The 21,078-nt window shown below is 41.1% G+C and overlaps 1 protein-coding gene and 1 long non-coding RNA gene across 12 annotated transcripts in view; one reads left to right on the top strand and one right to left on the bottom strand.

Annotated features, from left to right (window-relative positions):
- Nucleotides 1–21,078, top strand: part of LOC140224856 (uncharacterized) — a 514,095-nt gene that overhangs the window by 91,129 nt on the left and 401,888 nt on the right. The window lies entirely within an intron of this gene.
- LOC109042789 (uncharacterized) lies at nt 6,491–8,002 on the bottom strand. Its single transcript, XR_002010110.2, has 2 exons — nt 7,571–8,002; nt 6,491–6,803 (listed from the first exon to the last, which is right to left on the bottom strand). It is a non-coding gene; the product is annotated as an uncharacterized lncRNA (long non-coding RNA).

The raw sequence follows: 21,078 nt of genomic DNA, 5'->3' as shown, positions 1-21,078 counted from the left end.
ACAAACCTTTTTGTAAAAAAATTAAATTGCCTCCTTAAATTTGCAATAGCTGATGTGGCTTGGTTCCTTTCTGTTAAACTCGGTCCATTTATAGACCTTAAATGGGCCAAAAATAGAGTTGAGGAAATTCACGGTTGACCGTTCTGCAGAAAACTGCCCTTATCGACACCACCCCGCCTTTCCAAGAATAATAATTTTAACGGAAGAAACTTGGCAACGACCGAATGTTGATACGACGTTTTTCCTCAGCATGGCAGCACTACAGCACTTGGCGATCCCCCTCTCGGGCTAATTTCTGTCTGTGGCCGTCTATTGTTTCCAGGGCAAATTGTTTATCTAGGCTGAAATATTAATAAGTGATATACCTTGCCCGGGGCTTCTCCCAAATCCCTCGCCGGGGATTCTTTGCGATTCTTCGTCGTGTCAGCACCATCCGCGCTTCGGCCCTGCGCTTGAATTATGCCCCTCATCTGGTCCGGGCCTCCATTGTTCCCGCTTTCATTAGGGCGCATTTTCGAGGCCGAATTAAAAAAGAGCCAGGGCCATTGTTGTCTTACGAATGATTTCGTGTATACTCTGCTGTGCTGAGGAAGAACGCCGTATGAACTTTCGAGAGTTGCCAAATTTCGTCTGAAGAAATGTTAATTTTTTGGGGAATTATGAATATTTTCCTTGAAATTTTCAAAAATATTCGGCCATATTTTGTACAAAATTATCTGAGAAATTGGAGGAAAAACATTCACCAACTTTCCTTAAAATTAGTGATTTGTCACAGGAATGATTTCGTGTATACTGCCGTGCTGAGAAAGAACGCCGTATAAACATTCGAGAGTTGCAAAATTTCCTCTGAAGAAATATGTTTATTTTTTAGGAAAATTATGAACATTTCTCCTTGAAATTTTCAAAAAATTTCGGCCAGATTCTGAACAAAATTATCTGAAAAATTGGAAGAAAAACATTTACCAAATTTCCTGAAAATTAGTGATTTGTCACAGAAAGTTTTGCAACGTCTGAAGGCTCATACGTCGTTCCTCCTTAGCACGGCAGTATAATGCTCCCGTGTTAAGCAGGAACGCCGCTCAGTGGATCGAATTCAATAGAAGAGGTCGGATAAAATTTGGAAACTTTAAACGCTTATAACTCCGTTTAGACAACATTTTTAGGTTCTAAAAGTGGCCTCATTGGTTTTCTTGTGAAATTTTCTTTAAGGAAAACTCCTTCAAATTTAAAATGCGACGAAATGAACATCAAAATTTGAATTTTAAGTACAAAATTTCATGTCCAATTCTCCGATTGACTAGATCCAATGTGCGCCGTTTGAGCGTTACGACTTTGTCAAATTTCTTGTTGGGCAGTTTTTGAAGCAAGAAATTCAAAAATGGCCTCGCCACGGAAATAAGAGATCTTAGTCTAGGAGTCAATATGTTCTGTGGAGCGATTTAAGTCGATTTTGGTCAGAAAATTGGATTTTCTGATCTCGACAGAGAACTGTCTCTGCTCATAGTTTTGGTGAGAAAGTATACGTCACTATGCTTCATTTTTCACATCGTCCAGTGACCCTTTGTTGCCAATTTCTTCGCGTAATTCATTATGATAACTAATGGCACAAGTGGACTACATTTTGCAATTTGGAACTATAAAGTCTAGCCCGGTTTAAAAGCAACGTATGCACCATTAGTTTCCCTATGCACTTAAGTGTTTTTAATGAAGAGCCAGAATTTATAGTTCCAAATTGCAAAATGCAGTCGAAGTATATATTGTTGCAATGACGAAGCCTCATAATTGAACGCCCCATAAACTTGCAATCAGAAAATTTTTACTATATAACTTTGTATATCCTTCCTCTACTATAGTGGAAATCTTTATCAAGATCGCAAATGTTTTTGCAGTGTTTGTCCCGAGCCATTGTGACGCCTCGCGCAGCTCTTTCTTCGAAAGTTCTGTACTTTTCGCAAGTATTCTCCAACGGTTTTAGAACGATCTTTTAATTAATTCAAAATATCCTTTTGTCGCATTTGGGAAATTATCCACGAGCATTTGTTTAAATTAAAAGTCAAATGAGTGGGACAAGGGGCAGGAAACGCCTCAGGGGGGAGGGAGTGGGGCGCGGAAGAGCGACAGAGCGTTAGGGAGGATATTTAGACAAACAAAACTCTCAGCGAGATCTCAATTGCCACATTTTATAAAAATTGGCCTAATATTTGAATCCCTTGAAAATTACTTGAGGATTCCTGAGACAAGTCCAGAGACCCAGAAAATCTGGCCGAGGTTTCAAAATTTTGTCGCGTCCTATTTGTTGTGCTAAGGAAAAACGCTGTATGAACATTCGTGTGTCATCAAGTTTTCTGCGATTAATTATGTATTTGAGAGGGTAGTTATGAACTTTTTCTTTAAATTTCCAGACATATAAGATAAAATGGCGAATGAAAACATCTAAAAAATTGGAAGGAAGATATTTACAAGTTGCCCAAGAAAATCCGTAGTTCATCAAGGTAAATTTGGCAACATCTGAGGGCTCAACCAGCCTCTTTCCTTAGTGCAACACTGCTTGAGCCTATTTTCTTTCGAAGCGATGAAAAAGAACTTTGTGAAACGTTTTAATCAGACGCGTTGGATTCGCAATCCACCGGGGATTATATCGAACAAAAGGCCCAGAATCCAAGTCTCTGAATTGCTTGGCTAAGAAGAAACCATAGAGAAGTTGGTCATACCACGAGATTTCAATGTCTTCAAACTCTCTCCTCATAGAGCGCGATAAACTGTTCTATTGGCACAGTTCGACGACTTTTTGTGAAATATAGTTTAAATTGTTGTTTTTTCAGCTGAAACAACGTAACCGTGTTTCAAAGCTGCGAAACATTTCATTCGCAATTATATGCGCAGAAAATTCACTGACATTGCAGAAAAAGCTGCACAACCATTTTCATGTAAAAAATTAAATTGCGAAATTGAATTTGGCAATTGCTGGTGTGGCTCGCGGTTCCTTTCTGCTCAACGTGGTCCAAGCGCAATATATGTAGTTCCTTTCAATTTCAATTTGCCCAATCGAGCAAATTTCATAAAAAAGGAACCAATCGCAAAAATCAGGGCATCAATGTACCATTGTTGCGTTGAATGGACTTCATTTTGCAACGAGGAGATATAGTTTCTGACTTATCCATAAGAGCACCTAACTGCGTAGGGAAACCAATGGCACAAACCTCGTTTTCAAAATTTTTCGGTGGTCGCTCTGTAAACTTTTAAGAAAATTCCTGCGGTAGCACCGATAAAAAGTCTCCAAGATTATCCCTAAAGAAGGAACCAAGCCACATCAGTCATTGCCAAAAATTGGGCAGTTTAATTTTTTACACGAAAACGTTTATGCGGATTTTTTTGCACATTTTAGTGAATTTACTGCATAGCACAAAGCTAATTCCTAAAAAATTTCAAAGAAATCCTTACAAACGATGTCTCGTAAAAAATTAACTTGCATAGTTCAATTTGGCAAAAGCTGATGTGATTCGGTTCCTTTCTGCTGAGCGCGGCCCAAATGTACGCATTCATGCTGAAAGGAACTATGTCGCATGCGAAACCTATGCACATAGTTCCTTTCAGCATAAATACGTCCAAACACTGAAAAAAAAGTAGCTTGGATCAAGCATGATGATTCTTGAATTTGCCGCCAAGAAATTTTTTTTTTTTCTTGCTTTAAGCTGACTTCTTCTTGATACAAGCAAAACAATGCTTGGGTTAAGCCAAAAAGTAGCTTATATTGACCAAAAAAATTCTTGATTTAAGAAGAAATACTTCTTGGCGGCAAATTTAAGATTCTTTTTTTTTCCAGTGAAGATGAACAGGATGACGTGACGCAAAGTCTCGTAGGACGGCAACGTCACGTCGTCACGCGGATGCACTGCGAGAGATCTCCTCTCTTCTGCCGACGGCGGCGGGAAACTCTTCAACTCCCCTCGAGCTGTCGCCAAATCGCCCGAAAATCCCTTTATTTTCCCCTCGAACCCGCCGAAAATGCGTGATTTCCCGTGAAATCTGTCAAGCGTGTAGCCGGCCCCACAGCCTCAGCCGCATTGTTTGTACTTGTTTTTCGGCGGTGCTTCGCGGTCGTTATGTTCCTTGTCTTGCGGTGCCAACGACAGGGAACCGTTCCTTGTCCTCGCTCCCCCTCCCCCCCAGACCCCCGCCCCCTCCGTCGGCCCGCGGACCAATAAATTAAATGCCCCCGTAAAAATACCCCCCTTCCCCCGACGCCGGGCCACACCCCGCGACGGAATCGCTAATTAGGGGGGCAACCTCTTCAGCTCCGAATTTATGGTTGACCTCGCCGTGTTTTTCCCTTGTTACCAGTTCGCGGGGTCGCCTTGAATGGGTTCGCGAGACTTGCTTCATGGTTTTATTGCGTTTTCTACGGGGCGTACGGGAATTGCTGTGCCGGAGCGTTGACTTGAAATAGGAGGTGTGATTGTCGACGGGATTTCGGGGAAAGGAGCCTAAGTGCGAAGCGGCGAATTGGGCTGAGCTTAAGAGGTTCCGCTTTCGCGGAAGGGGTACAAGACTTCACCCGAAGGTTGCAAAAGTGACTCGAATCTATATAAGTGTGGACTTGAAACTTTGTACCGGCCTACGCCACGGGGTAACCAATCCTCAAGATCACTGTAAAAAAACCACATTGGACCTAGAGTCCAGACTCTTAAAAACATCGACAAGAAAAAATACTCTTGATTCAATCGGATTTTTGCTTAGATCAAGAACCAAGCCTCTTAATTTGAGCGGATTTCCTTTTGATTTCAGCAAAAATCTGATTGAATCAAGAGTATTTTTTCTTGTCTATGTTTTCAAGAGTCTAGACTCTAGATCCAATTTTTTTTTTTTTTTTTTTTTTTTCCAGTGATGTGAACACCTCCTTTTTTCTCTATAAGGGCCATTCAAGGGTAAACGTGGCGTTTTTCGACTTCTGCCCCATTCCCCTCTCTTTTCTTGCAAGGCACTCTGAACACAACTGCGGGCCGATTATTGAAATTTTGTGTTGGTCGGGCGGACTTAAGTTAAACGGCGGAGCATGATTGGTCGGCTATGTCTTATCGCTGATTTGTCGTGCCTTTGTCAGGTGGAATTCACGACAACCTAAAGGCACCTCTTGAGCTCCCGACAGTATAGCGTCTATCATATATCGACAAAAGCACGACAAAATAGTGATAAGACATAGCCGACCAATCATGCTCCGCCGTTTAAAACCTATCTCCGCCCGACAAACACAAAATGTCAATAATCTAATCGGCCCGCTGGACGTATTTCTGCCAAACGGAACTACGCACGCGTGGGAAAGATGGGGTGTGCTTTAGGAAGTTGCATAGGAAACAACGTGAAAGAGGAAGTGACACCCTTTGGGGAAATGGAAAAGTGGGATTTTACATTAAATCAAACGGAACTATGTGTCCACTATAGATGTCCACCACTAATAGTCGTTAATGAACTACTAATTCTCAGTCTATAACCATACTAAGGTATTTGGATTGCATTTTGCAAAAAGGAACCAGAAGCATTGCCATGTTGCAAAAATTGTGCGACTTCACCCTTTGCAATAAAATTACTGTAATCATGCAAAAGTATGAAATTTAAATGGTAATTTTTGTATTAAATTTACAGTTTTTAACGTGTGAATTAGAACATGTTTATATAGATGACCAGATTTTTCTTCCAAGACAAGAGTAGTTGCACAATCTCAGCAACATTGCAATGCTCTTGGTTCCTTTTTGCAAAATGCAGTCCATTTATGCTATTATTATATGTTGCCTGTAGTACATACTAGTGGTGTTCCATTTGGACCAGTAATCGGTTTACAAGCCCTCCGCGTACTGTACTTGGTTTACGTGCGATTACCCTCATGCGTAGCGCATAGATTGCTCAATAAGGTCAAATCGATCGAATGTTACAGTCTACTGAAGTGCTGGGCTAAAAAGAAGGCCAATCGGATATATTGCAACAAAGGACACGAAATGGATTGCTCACTTACGGAATTAACCCGTCAAGTCTGGTTAAACGGGTCATTTTTATCAGTGTGCGTATGAAGGGACCATGCGGTCGAAAACACTTCTCTCACAATTTGAAAGACTCTCATTTTTAGGTTCTCCTCAAACCATTTGTTGCTATTTTATAGCGTAGATATATCCTGCGTTCGTTGTTATCTCGAGTCTTAGATAAGTGAAAGAAAGTACAGATAATTATGGTAACGCATTTTCCGTGTTAATATTAAATGGAATAAATGAAGGAGGATACAACGTCATAATATAGCGCTTTCAAGTAGACGCCGAAGAACATTATGGCGTGCAAAGTCGATAAGTAAATTCCTGAAATTTTTATGTGTTGCCTTAAATTTCCTCAATTTTCTTTAATTAAGCATTCCATACGCAATTTAAACTGAAATTTTGAAAAAATCAAGGAAAAGTTTTTACTTGGGGATGCAAGAGGAGTCTAACATCACAGTCAAATCCGTCCATTCGTTGTTTCAATCGGTTAGGTTTTGTACGATTTTATTGAATTTTCTGAAAATATATTTACTTCTGTTGTTATTCATGTAAATCCTCCAGTGAGCTCCACGATATCAATCATCAACGCAATATCCGCGTCCAGACAACGAGAAAATATGGACTTCGCAGGCAAGTTTGCGACAACAGGGGATCCCTTCCGGATAGCATCTGTATCCCTTCGGTATGCACTCGTCATGAGCAAACGTCTGAGAAATGATCATGACAGCCGTGAGCAAAAATAGGGAAACACGCAGCATGGTACCTTTTTCTCGCTGGATAAACCTTCAAAACAGACAAAGAATATTTTGATAATTTTACTAAAATTGCTCTTTAAATGTCTTTTTTAATATTTGAATTTCTGTCTCAGAGGGAGAAAGGCGTAATTTTGAGCCACATCTCCCAGCGCAAGGCGTTTCCTTATGATAAAAAACATGAGTGAGGGCACAAACTATATTTTTAATATTTTCATCGAACGTATTATTCTATTCAACCGTCATAATTCTGCTAAAATGACAGCACTGAGCGCTTATGTAGAAGCAGCATATCTAACAGAATTTCAAATAGATTTATCTCTTGCCCAATTTAGAGAAATTGGGTACTTAAAAGATAAAATTAGAAGTAAAAAGGGTCAGAGAGCCTTCTTGTGCTAACGTGCTCTTATCGCAGATCGTATGTAGAACACTGGTTGATGTTTTCGAACAGAAATATCGGAGAAATAAAGTTTTTTTATGTTTTCATGAAATATGACTTTTGGTGGTTACACCCCTTTAAATGAACGTATTTAAATCTCAGGGAACTATATCTATTGTCATATGAGCCCTGTCCTGCATGAATTCTTATGGATCTTAGGACTCATGTCAAAATGGATATAGTTCCTTTTGATTTAAATACATCCAAATAACCCGTCCAATTCTGCGATATCGATTACAATTCCTAAGCAAGTAATATGCATTCTCCAACAAGAGACAAAACAGGGAAAAGGAGATCAAAACAACAGTAGAGGAAGTAGGAAAAAATAAATAGATGGAGAAGATGATAAAAAGAAAAACCTGAAACCGGAGATAGTTTCCTCAACCGTCCGCAATTTCTGCAGACACACGGAACAAATAAGTGTACTTAGCTCGCCAGACGTTTTAGTCAAAAAATTCGACGACGAACACTCCAGAGCGATTATGCGTACAGATTCGCGAGGATCCGATGTCACTATGAGTTTGTGTCGTTAAGGCTCAAGCCGTAAAAATTGGCAATTATCGTACCTAGCGTCGGCTGCCGATGTTTTACTTGTTTATGATACCGAGAGCCAACGTCGAGCCAGAATTTACTTCCATTCTGAAGAAGATAGTTTTTCCGCGGAAGGTGTATCTTTAACACCATTTGGTGCGAAATGTTTTCGCTAATTGGCACTAGACTGTTGTGTTTTTGATTTCGTGATCACTAAATTAGAGTCAGAGCAACCTACACCGATGGCTAAGTTTGAGGGAATTCCGGTAAATTTTTCTCTCCTTAACGTGTCTCTGTCAAGTAACTCCAGTGAAGACTGGATTTTGAGGAAAATATCGTTTCTCATTTCCCCTTAGTCTTTAACAACCACCCGTTTCGACCAATGTGATCCAAGGATCCCTCAATTTTCCTTTTGTCTTCTCTATCACACTGTTGAAAATGCTGAGTGAAATTATGTGCAGGAGTCTACATACCGCCCAAAACTCCGAGTGAAATGAATGCGGAGTGAAATGAATTCTCCTCACGGAGTGACTTGCCGTGCATGGGGAAAAAAGTTTGAGGGGACCATCTCCCAAAATTGTTGCCCTACTCTTATTTGTTGGATTCTACGGATATTTCCAATTAATTGTGGTTGTACACCTAATGAATTTTGTTCCTAACCCAAGTGTTGCGTGTACTATACCCCAACTTGAGTTGCGGAACTACCAAAATTAATTGGAAATGGTCTAAGCCAATGGAGTAGTATAACAATTTATGGGGCTGATCCCTAACTTTTTCTTTCGTGTAATACAGATCGGAATCTACTCTATTTGCGGAGTATTATACGCTTTTATGGTGCTTTTTTCACTTCGCATTCATATCAATCGGGGGTTTTGTGAGCTTTTCAGCACCGAATTGCACTGCTTGATTTATTTTTCACAGTGCACTTTGTCTATCATTTTCTTATAATTATAGCCCGCTGCAGGTGATTGTTGAATTTGATAGGCAAAGCGAGAGATGAAGAAGACATAAGGAGTATGGAGCGCTCCTGATGGTTGGAATGGGTGGTTCTTATAGAATAAGAGAGAAAATGATGGACTAACTAAAGGGTCTCTTGTGGGTTGCCATAAGTTTTGTTTTTGTTCATTTTTTTTATTTTATTTTATTTGATTATTTTTTTTTATTTTTTTTCCGTTAGTCTATTACCTACCCCCTTTGTACATTTCAACTATCCGCTTCCACCTATAAGATCCTGATCCCTTTATATCCATTTTGTCTTTTTTGTCTATCACTTTGTCTACCGCAATTTCAACGATCAGCCCGCAGGCTGGACGCAATGTAATTTAGGCCGGATGCAATGTAATTTAGGTCGGATGCAATGTAATTTAAGCCGGAGGTAATTAATTTTTCGTGGAAACTCGGGATAATAAAGCGTTCTCCTAGTGGGCGACACGTCTGGGGAGCAGGTGCGCGAAATTCATGGCGTCTCGGAAGTCCTTGACCGGAACCGGGAACGCGGGGATCGGAATGGAACTAAGAAGAAAACTTTCTCGACGTCCAGCGTCGCGACGCGCTAAGTTGTTTTCCTCGAGTTTCGACGATTAAACCGCCGAGCGTCGGGACGCTCCTGGACAGTACGTTCCTGTCGCGATGTGCTTCGTGACTAATCGTAACAAACACTTGCGTAATCAGATGTGAAACATCAAGTGATGACAACAGGACTAGGCTTTTTAAATCACCCGGCTCTCCGATACACTGGAAAAAAAGTCGCATGGATCTAGAGTCCAGACTCTTAGGATCATTGACAAGGAAAAATACTCTTGTTTCAATCGAACTTTGTGCTTAAATCAATGGACAGTCCGCCTAAATCAAGAGGAAAAATCGGATTGAATCAATAGTATTTTTTCATTTTTCTTGTCAATGTTAATAAGAGTCTGGACTCTAGATCCCAGCAACTTTTTGTCCAGTGTACCACTATTCAAGTTTTGTGGATGTGCTTGAGATATCTTCAAAATTGAAGGCGAAATGAGACATCTGGTTTTTGTGCCGCGCTTAAGGATGATCATTTTCTATGAAAACTGAGCAACTATCCCATGGGAAAAATATAAAACCACGCAAGTCACTTTGCGACACTGCAGATTTTCTGTCATATTTTGTTTAATGACTATTCGTAACAGAAACTGCGTAATGAGATGTGAAGAATCAAGTGATGCCGACAGGACTAGGATTTCAACCTCACTCACACGGCTCTTTGATACCATTATTCGTGCTTTGTGGCTGTGCTTGAGGTATCATCAAAATTGAAGGCGAGATAGATATCTGGTCTTCGTGCCGCGCTTTAGGACGGCCTTTTTCTATGAAAACGGAATAATCGTTCCAGACATGCGAGTATACGAATTGGAAAAATGTTAAACCATGCTAATTACTCTGCGTCGCTGCAGAATTTCTGTCGCATTTTACTCGATGACTAATCGTAAGAAAAACTGCGTAATGAGGTGAGAAAAATAAACAGATGACAACAGGATTAGAATTTCAAACTCACTCACACGGCTCTTTGATACCACTATCTGTGCTTTGAGGGTATGCTTGAGGTATCATCAACATTGAAGGCGGAATGAGACAGCTGGTTTTGATCTCTACTTTGTGCCGCGCGCTTTAGGACGACCTTAGTCCATGAAATCGGAACAAAAATCCCTCATATCCGGGTAATATCCGTACACAACTGCATAACCACGCAACTCGCTCCTCGCCGTTGCATATTTCCTGTCCCATATTGCTTCGCCAAAGAAAGACGCATCGTCATCATAGAAGACTAATCGTTGGCAATTCACTATCACGAGAGAAATCTCACCTAGCTTAAGGTGATTCGATGGACGCCATATTTTGTGTCAGAACACCATGAGGTATATCGCATCGATTGGTTCTATTACTTCAGCTACTCGTCATTTTTCTCGAATTTTGAGATCGCAATTCTGTTGTCAAGGGACGAAAGAATTCACTTACCAATTTTAACAAACAAATTCAACGTAATAAAGGCGTGGCTCTTCTAGAGGAAAAAGATCGCATTGGAGTGCAGTTTCAATTTCAGTATCGAATGCGATATTTTTCCTCTAAAAAAACTACGCCTTTATTTCGTTGAATTTGTTTGTGAAAATTGGTCTGTGAATTCTTTAGTCCCTTGAAAACAGAATTGCGATCTCAAAATTCGAGAAAAATGACGAAAAGCTGAAAAAAATGAAACTAATCGATGCTATAAATCGCATGTCGTTCTGCCACAAAATATAATCGAGTCATCTTAGCGCTATCGCATCTGAGAGGAAATCGGACGAATACCGAAAATAGCATTTCAAAGAAGCTGCAAGTCGACCTCGGAAGGTACCTATTTGTAGGTTCGAAGTGTCGCGACGAGAAGGAAATAGGAGAGCCTTCCGCCGGGGAAGTGTCGCAATCATTAGTTCGCAACTCTAATTAATCAGGGCTCCTATTGTTCGTGGTAACAACATCCCCTCTTTCCATGCCGAGTAATATAAAAAAGAACCAGTCGAATTTTTCATCCCCTGCCCCTGCTCATTTCCGCCTTTTTTTTAAAGGAAGTCGTCGTGCGCACTTAAAAAGATCGAGCCGAAGGTGTCGCGTGGCGAAGATTGATTACCTTGACGCTCGATGATCTAATTTTACCATTAGTTTCTGCACGGCTCCCAAGTCAAGGGTTTCAAAAATCAAGGTGCTGTCGCTGTAGTATGCAGGTTCTTCAGCACCCAAGATGAAGATTAGATAGTTGATCGCTCAATTGGATCTCTTGTGCAATGAAAAACTAGAATTTCTGGCTTAATTCAGAAACACCACACTGGAAAAAATGTATTTCCACCCTTCACTGGAAAAATACACATTGGATGTAGAGTCCAGACTCTTAAAAACATCGACAAGAAAAAATACTCTTGATTCAGTCAGATTTAAGCTTAAATCAAGAACCAAGCCTCTTAATTTGAGCGGATTTCCTTTTGATTTAAGCTTAAATCTGATTGAATCAAGAGTATTTTTTCTTGTCGATGTTTTTAAGAGTCTGGACTCTAGATCCAATGTGTTTTTTTTTTTTCCAGTGTAGTATGTACTAGCTGCTGGATTCACTAAGGACCGTATCGTAATCAGGAATTCGGGAATCACCAACGTAATCTTTTTTCGTGCACTTCAGAAAAGCCCCCTGAAAGTTTATTTTGCTCCGATAAATCGACGATTAAAGTAAAACTACTCTGTATTCTAATCGCACAGCGTATAAGCTCATTAATGCTCAAAGAGTACCATTTTTGCTGGGGACTTATCTAAATAAGGGGCTTGGCGGATAAGGCGCATAAGTGTAGTTTTTGAAAAAATTGAGATATTAACGATTTCTAGTTGAAGTAGTCTCAATGCATATTCTGTGAAAAATTTGCTCCCGAATTCCAATTTTTAAGCACAAAAAGTCAGTTTGAACTTGCTTTCCGTCATAAGGATCCATGTAATTTCGAAACTTCAAACAGGTATTTCTCGATATAGCAAAAACTGCACTTATGAGCCTTGCCCTCCAAGCCCCTCGAATATCGTTGATTAAAAGACGAAACTAGCGATTTACATAAATACCGCCTCTAGACTGGATGATTAACCCAATTATCAAGTTTTTTCCTAGGCAATCCTTCACTCCATCCCCTACTTTGTCTCCCCACCCTCTCGAGAGCACGCAGCTCTTCATGAAGTCTCCAACACTTCATCCCATTGTGCCTGCCCAAACCGCACCCTCAACATGACTTTCTTTGCCCCTTCAAGTTCCCCCGGAACCCAACTTTTCCGCTCCCTCTTTTCTGTTTCGCTTCGGAGCAAGGTTCCCAGATCGTGCAGTTATGAGGATATTTTACACGGGTCCGAATAGGGAAAAGTGTTGATCCGGCAACAATGCTCCGGGAAAATAACGCTGAACACGTGAAATTCCCTAGCTGTCGCTGGGCCCCCAGGCGTAGGCATTTTTTGACACATTCAAAGTCATTAACGTCTTGGGGAGGGGGAGGGTGGTCGCCGATGTCGCGGTGACGTGGATTGAGAAAAATACGGCCCTAAAAAAAAAGCTCGTCATCCTCAATAATGGATCAGGCTTAATGGACGTCAAGGTTGGAGGTGACGGCCTCCCTCCGCATCAGAAGTTAGTTTTCCTTACTCGAACATCTTCGAGTTGCACTTCATTACGTTCGGTAATCATTCGGGTTGGGGTGAAGTACCTCGGGAATACAGATCAAAAAACTTTGGGATGATATCTGAACTCTTCTTGATTGGAAGAATTTGTTTTCTTTTTTTGATCTTCCTCTTTTACGCACGAAACAAATTTTCTTGAGATATTATTTTAACTTGAAGCGTCGTTTCTTATCGACAAAATTTGGTTCGTCCCCCGCGGGTTCAAATCCCGGCGGTGGCGACAAATTTTCACGGAACTGACGAGTGGATCTGTAGAAACAGACTCAAACATTTGAAAGCCTGGAGCAAGCCTGTGCACTAAACCCCTAACCCGATGCTCTTTTAAGGTCACAGAATCTTCAAATGGATTAAAGACCTCAAATAACTTTTAAGAAAAAAAGGGTTTTTTTTTCTTAGTTAAATTAAATCTGTGCGACTTTAACTTAAGTCAGTTTTTTTGAGTGAAAGAAACGTTGTTTTGCTATCGTGGAGTTTAGGTCGAAAGAAACGTAAAACAAACGTAAATAAACTGACTGAAGTCAAATCCACACACATTTAACGAAAAAAAAAGCCAAATTTTGTTGACAAGAATCGACGCTTTAAGTCAAAATAATGTCTCAAGGGAAATTTCTTTTAGTGCGCATTACCAAGGCGTAGTCCTGTTTTTCAGGTTATCAAGTAACGAGCACAAAAAAACACCAATAAATATTCTCATATAACTCCAAAATATTTAACAGCGTATGAGAGGATATGCGTGAAGAGAGAGGGAAAAACACGAGGATAATGGCGAGGAAAATCGAGAATAACAAGTGAAAGATGGAGTGGAGGAAGGAAATGAAAGAGACGACCTCAGTGACGATAAATCGTCGCTCCTCTCGCGAAAGAACGTAACTAAACTTCGACGTTGCCAAATTTTCCTTCACAAATTTCGTTCTTACAAATGAAAAATCTTAGGCTTTTCCATCTGAAAATTCTACTAATTTTCTTTCTGATCTCATGCAAAAATTAGGCATATTTTAGATAAAAATTGCACTGATACACTCTTGCAAAAAATTAAATTGTTCGAGCCAGAAATGCAACCTCGGAATGGAGTCACGTCCCTCCGCGCGAGGAACGATGAAATATGAAAAGTTATCGGGGTTTCAGGTCTCAGGATTCCCAATTCCAAGTTCCCCGCTTCGCCCGCGTTAAAAAATACAAACTCATCTCCAATTCTCATCCGCATAAGCCGGAATAAAATTACATCGTTTAGCTGTTATGAGTACTAATCCGTCCGCAAGTCTCAGCGGCGTCAAAAGTTGAAAAGAAAACTTTCGGAAGCGCGCGAGCTGGAGAAAGCATTTCAGTGGCGAGGCGTGAGTGATCGATTATCGACGTTTCCCCATTTGAAGCTGTAGTAATGAATCGATTATTAAGAATTTGGTGCGAATACCCTGTTTGTCGATCCTTTTTCATGGGTTTAAATGGCAGATCAATCGATGTGTCGCAAAGCACACCACGCCACTGATCGATTATCGATCCATTTGAAGCTGTAGTAAAGAATCGATTATTAAGGTGTTCGTTGCGAACACCCTGTCTATAGATTCTTTTCCGTAGGTTTAAATGGCATAACAATCGATATATCGCAAAGCACGCCTCGCCCCAGATCGATCATAGACTTTCCTCCATTTGAAACTGTGGTAAAGAATCGATTATTAAGGTGCTCTTCACGAACACCCCTGTCTATAGATCCTTTTCCGTAGGTTCAAATGACGGATCAATCGATATATCGCAAAGCACGCCTCGCCCCAGATCGATCATCGACATTCCTCCATTTGAAACTGTGGTAAAGAATCGATTATTAAGCATTTGGTGTGAAAACCCTGTTTATCGATCCTTTTTCATGGGTTTAAATGGCAGATCAATCGATATATCGCAAAGCACGCCTCGCCCCAGATCGATCATCGATTTTCCTCCATTTGAAACTGTGGTAAAGAATCGATTATTAAGGTGTTCGTTTCGAACACCCTGTCCATCGATCCTTTTCCGTAGGTTCAAATGACGGATCAATCGATATATCGCAAATCACGCCTCGCTCCTGATCGATCAACGACATTCCTCCATTTGAAACTGTGGTAAAGAATCGATCATTAAGGTATTCGTTTCGAACACCCTGTCCATCGATCCTTTTCCGTAGCTTTAAATGACAGATAAATCGATATATCGCAAAGCACGCCACGCCGCGCCGTGCTACTGAAACATTTCCAAAGGGCGGCGTGTTACCTCTCTCTTCGGTCCTGAGGGAAGGAAGGTAGCCGAGAGGGTGTCGAGGACAACGTATAATGTGATTTGCGCCCGAGTGTTGATGAAACTTGGGGGATGGACGAGGGGTGGGTTGGGGGCTATGTGGGGGGGGGGGGGTGGGGGATAAAAATAGGCGGAAGGAGGAAGAGAAACACTCGGCTCGAGGAGAAGACAACTTCCGATCGGATTCTGTCGAGTGCCGCGGTGAGCGGTTCCACAAAATCTTGATGGCGTTCCCGGTGAGCAAGATAAAGCAGTTTGGGGGTGGGGGTTGGGGGAGGCAGTCGCCCCCAAACCGCGCGCTTCCCTCAAGTTGTCTGAGCCGCTGACCACGTCGGCCGATAGAATGTTTGCGGCCGGACGAGGGGCGAAAATGGTTTATTAAATGGGAAGATTAATTGTTAATAACGGGGAAATGGAAGGAAGGCATCTCTGTTAGCTGTGCACGTTACAGAAAAGTGTTGATGGAGCCTTCCAGAAGACGGATTTACGAATTTTCCTCCTAGTATATAGGTGAATTTTTAATTTTTTACCTTTTTGCTGCAATATTAGCCTAACTTCCAATCCCCAGGTCGTGTCTCAATGTTAGATTGTTTTGGGTCATAGTAAATTGGACCGCATTTTGCAATTAGGTTCAACGATTACTGACTTATTTTTAGAGTCTACATGTGTGTATTTCGTTTCGCTAAGCATATTGCTGATTTCATGGATGAGCCAGAAAGATGAGTTTTTTTATTCTAATTTGTGATCCAATTCACTTATATTTAAGTTTTTAAGTATACATTTTGATGCTGAAACTACCGAATCATGCACTCAAAAAAAGCTCCGGCCGTGGAGGCCATAAGCAGCGGACCTGGAGCACGGACTGGATGGGCTATATGGCACTACCGTTCGCCTACGCGCCTGACGGCCGGATTGCTACGTGCGGGGACGATGCGGAGTCCTACGGACATGAAAACCGTAAGTCGCGGCCTCGAGCGGCATAGGCAGCTTGCGCTCTAGGCGCTACTTACGGGCTGGACGGCCGGAGCTCTGCGCGCCGCCGCTGTCCGCGACGTGGTGGATTTTTTCGGAACTACAGCTGAAAATTCACCATTAAAGTACATACTTAGAAAAGAAAAACTTTCCAGCAAAGTTTTAAACATTGAATGAATTATCTTGTGTCAATTTCTGAACAAGATTTTTTTTCTTTCCTTCTTTTTAAAATAGGTATATATTTCTTTGTTGATAGTTCATAACAATTTAGTTTCAGGAAAGTGATGGATAATTCAATGTCTAAGAAAGAAAAAGAGCATATGAACGTTAGCTTGTTGATCATGTTTCAGATATCAAGAGAGATTTGAACTCCTTGGCTGATAGTTCAGCAAGTCAATTTGAGAAAAGAGATGAATCTTAGAGAAGAGATGATGCTTATTGAGAAAGAAAATCAGCATATGAATGTTAGCTTATTCATCGTGTAGAGATATCAAGAGAAATTTTCAAAAACCTAACTTTAATGTTGCAAGCCTTCGTAGAAATAAATAAAGCACTGGGGAAGCACTGGAAGGAACAAATGTAGATAGATCAAAAATTCATGCTACCTATTTTAAATGTAGAACAGACTGTCCAAGGTATGATAAATTGCTAAAACTCATTGCAGCGAAAAATGTAAATTGAAAAATCATTTTTATCACTTGGCAGCCCGTTCTCAATAAATGTAATTACTTTCACTCAATGAGAATTCAGCATTTGTCAAAAACAAAACCTGGTTCATCCCTCAATAAAAAATACGAATGCAAAGTAGGAAATCACCCAAATGATTAACAAAGGAAAAGCACAGGCGTAGGTCTAGGTACTTACAGATTTTTACTCCTTACGACTAGAAAAGCTTCAGAATCTTGAAAATGAGGTTGAGAATATTTCAAAGTGTAAATTCAGTAGTAAAAGTTGACAAAACTTCAAGATATAACTCTCCGCAATAACTACCGGATACAATTTCCACAAAATATTAGCGAAGAAATATACCACCGAAAATTGTCACACTTGTTAAAATTGTAGATCTTCCCTTCAGCAAACTGAAGCGCGATTCACACAAAATTTTACCACTATTACAGTACACTGAGCTCCCTAGAATTGGGATATGGAATCAGAGAGATATTCACAGCAACAATGTTTGCACTGGCTCTTATCGGATAATCAACGCAGGCAAGATTGGCTTATAGCTTCCGCTGGCGGACAGCTATTTTGGCAACAGAGAAGGGAGGTGTTGGATGTCGGAGAGTGAAATACTACCTACTCTCAATTGAAAACATTTAAGTATAAGCCAGAGATTAGATTGAAATGGAATAAAAAATCAACCCAATCTTATGAGCAAGCAAAGGTGGCACAATGAAGTTGCAATCGGTAAATAGACATTCTTGTGTCTACATTATCAGTATTTTAGTGTGGCGGTAATTTACTCTGTGGGAAGATGCGTGGCAGGTAATTGATTGCTTTTCTTGGATTTAAGTTCTTTCCCTTAGTAGGGGGAAAATAAGTGAATTGCAAACGAACTTACAGGAGGAGAGGATATGAGCTCAGTGTGTAGGTAAAACTGACAATTTTCACTTCACTCTCGTCGCATTTCCGAAAGTATTTGACAAGCGTTATCACACAGAACTTTAGAATCAATCGTGCACCGCACAGAATCAAGAAAATATATCGAAAACCTCCAAAATTAAACGAAAAACGAACACACGTAATGAGCAATGACCAACAATGACAAGCAATTTACTAGATTCTAACCTCAATAAACAACGCTGAGTGGTGGCTGCGATCGCTCCCGAAAATGTTCAAGGCTGGCGGCAACTTTAAATTCACGCACTGAATAACATTGACGTAAAATATTATAATTTTCTGCGAATATACACGTAGCCGTCTCAATTTTAATCTGATGGTGACGCCATTTTCCGAAAACTGAATCTCACCTCACTGCCAACGGCCGTGGAAGCGGTTGGCTCCGATCCTGAAACCCGTAACTTACGCTCGGCTCCTAACCGGTCTTACGGCCATGAAGGCCGCGCGGGGTCCACGGGACACCGGCCGCTGGGTCCAGTACTAGCTGGCGCACAGCGCGTTAACGCCGGGATCACCAGTGTCCAGAGCAACCGGGTCACAGGGCCGTAGTTTTTTTTTTGAGTGTGTGTTCCGCTTTGCCGTGTCGCAAAATTTTAGTCGCGGTTTACCTTTTTCGTGGAGGGTCATCATGATTTTTGCATAAAAATATTTTTCGTTTTTTCAGAAGTATTACTCAAAACATTTTCGCAAAATTGTTTGACAGTATTATTTTGAAGGAATGGAATCATAGGACAAATATTGCACGCCAGAATCCGAGATCCGTTCTTTCGTACTTCACCATCGATATGCATTTAAAAATCGTGATTTTTTTCCAGAGACAAGAGACCCTCCACTCCTGTCTCGGCTATTGCGGAAGCTTTAACTTCGGGACTTCAACAATCAACTGTTGACTTACCTACATGGTTGATGTTTAACAACGTTGGCAGTTTTGTTTTGCACACAAGCCGAATTTTGGGAAACTTGTTTGGCTCATGATGTCACCCGAAGCTCATCATCCACCATGTAGGTATGTCAACAGCCGGAAAAAGAGTGATGGCTGTTGCTCCCTTATAATGGACCACTAGACAAGGTACGAATTTAAGCATTCTGATTCATGTTTCCTGGTCATGCAGAATTTTACGTAGAGCACGATTCGCACAACGAAAATTACTGAAATCAACTCCTAACGAAGGTATTAATGTTTTTATTTCACATTGGTTACGAGGAATTTGAATTGCCCGCTCACAAGGAACTCAAAGCTCTACGTGAATCAAATCGCGCACTACAACAGTTTCAGCAAGCTTCTCAATCGAGCAATGTTCATGTCCCACCATGTGTTGTTCAAACTATTAGCAATTTGCTATAGCTGAGCCAAAGCGTCAAGATTGAGGTTGCCAGATTTGTATATCGTAGAAACTGTCATAATAGCGTTTAGCGCGCGATGTGAATTACGAAGAGCATTGAGTTTTCATGAGCGGGTGGTTTGAATTCACGCGTCAAGAATCATTAAATATCTTCGTAAGGAGTTAATTTCGGTAATTTTCGTTGTTTGCGTCGTGTTCTACGTGAAATTTTGGTTAAGAAACATAAATCAGAATGCTGAAATTCGTACCTTGTCTAGTGGTCCATTATACAAAAATGAAGGAGCTCCTGCCTTGAAGATTCAACATTAATATTATTTTTTGTTTCTGTAAAAATTCTTAAATCGTTTGTTATACTACTGCACAAATATTAAAATCTGCAGGCTGAAATTCATCACTCCCAATCAAAGGTAACTTACTAACAGATCGCTCCTTCAACTCAGAAAAACGAGAGCAACAATGGGAGAATGCACGAAGTTAGGTTCGGACCCAACATGCAACTATTTTAACTCCAAGGTGGGCCGGGTTGCATACGCTACATTTTCCGGGCGAACTTTGCGCGCTTGCGATTTGCGGCTCTTGAAATGGGGTACAATCTACGAAGTTAGGTTCGAACCCAACATACAACTATTTTAACTCTAAGGTGGGCTGGGTTGCATACGCTACATTTTGCGGGCAAACTTTGCGCGCTTGCGATTTGCGGCTCTTTCAATGGGGCACAGATAAGAAACATGTATCAGAATGCTGAAATTCGTGCCTTAACTAGTGGTTAATTTCCCGTAAGGAAGTGTTGAATCCCCGAAACTGAAAGCTTTCACCTGTCGCCAAGAGGCCAGTGGAGGGTCTCTTGTCTCTGTTTTTTTCGTTTGATGGAGTGCGGCAACATCCCAACCTGTGGTAGGGTAACCGCGGCAGCGGGGTTGGTCTAGTCGTGACGTCACAATGACGAGACTCTGCGTTGACGTTAACGTGCTGAGCGAGCATGCATGTCGGCTAACTCGCAAAACCCGGAACCGACCGTTCACCGACGAGACGTAGCGGCCTGCCTAGAGCTCACCCCGTTATCAGAGTCACCCCCTGCACAGCAACCCTCCCCCCCCCACCCCTTGATGCTCCGTCTCGGAAACTTTGACAGGCTCTGCAGAAAAGTCTGCTGCATGTCCAATCTCCGTAGCACCGTTTTATGTTTTGCAATGCGCGGCTTGTAATTCGGGTCGGATGAAAGACATCCTGGGTAGAGGCGGTAAAATGGGGCCGGCAAAGTAGACAAGCTTGCGATTTTAGGAGCCTTTTCGAAATTTTTAAGTACAACATATATGTATACGAGACAATAATTGGATTTTTTAGAATTGGTCACAATGGTCTCTTGTTTTTGGAATCTATAGTGCTTATTTGTTCAGCGGCCTCTACACGATATTAGGTGAAATGGAGACTGTTCAAAATTGAAAGACAAGAAATTGAGGAATTTTTATGGAACTTTATCAGAGAAAAGTAGCACTAGACAACAGTGGAATAACGCACGTTTAAAACATTCTGGCATAATCCGCTCCTCGAAAAACCTTGCCATTCGAGGCCTAGTTTTCTAGTCCTGACTGCGGCAACTCGGCAATTCTGTCGAGAGCTCGGCATAGTGTTCCAAGCTATTTGCAAAACTTATCGTTTCCTGGACGAAAGAACGTAACTTCATTTCAAGGATTCCTCATTAAGCCAACAATTCAATTTTTCACCAAAAAAAAATGTACAATTTTCGTCCAAAATTCTTCCCATTTTTGGTCGAGATCAGATGAAAAATCAGTGAGATTCTCATTTAGAAATGCCCGAGACTCTACAGTTAAAATTGGGGGATTAAATCTTTCATGGGGGGAACTGTGAATTGTCACGAAGGCTGTTCAGCATGTGTAAAAAGTCTTATGATCTATGTCTGCGAGTCGCGCGTTAAA

Source organism: Bemisia tabaci, chromosome 6, assembly GCF_918797505.1.
Source record: "Bemisia tabaci chromosome 6, PGI_BMITA_v3".
Classification (NCBI taxonomy): Eukaryota; Metazoa; Arthropoda; class Insecta; order Hemiptera; family Aleyrodidae; genus Bemisia; species Bemisia tabaci.
The sequence above is the reverse complement of the archived record's forward strand: the minus strand, read 5'-3'. Positions and strand labels throughout refer to the sequence as shown.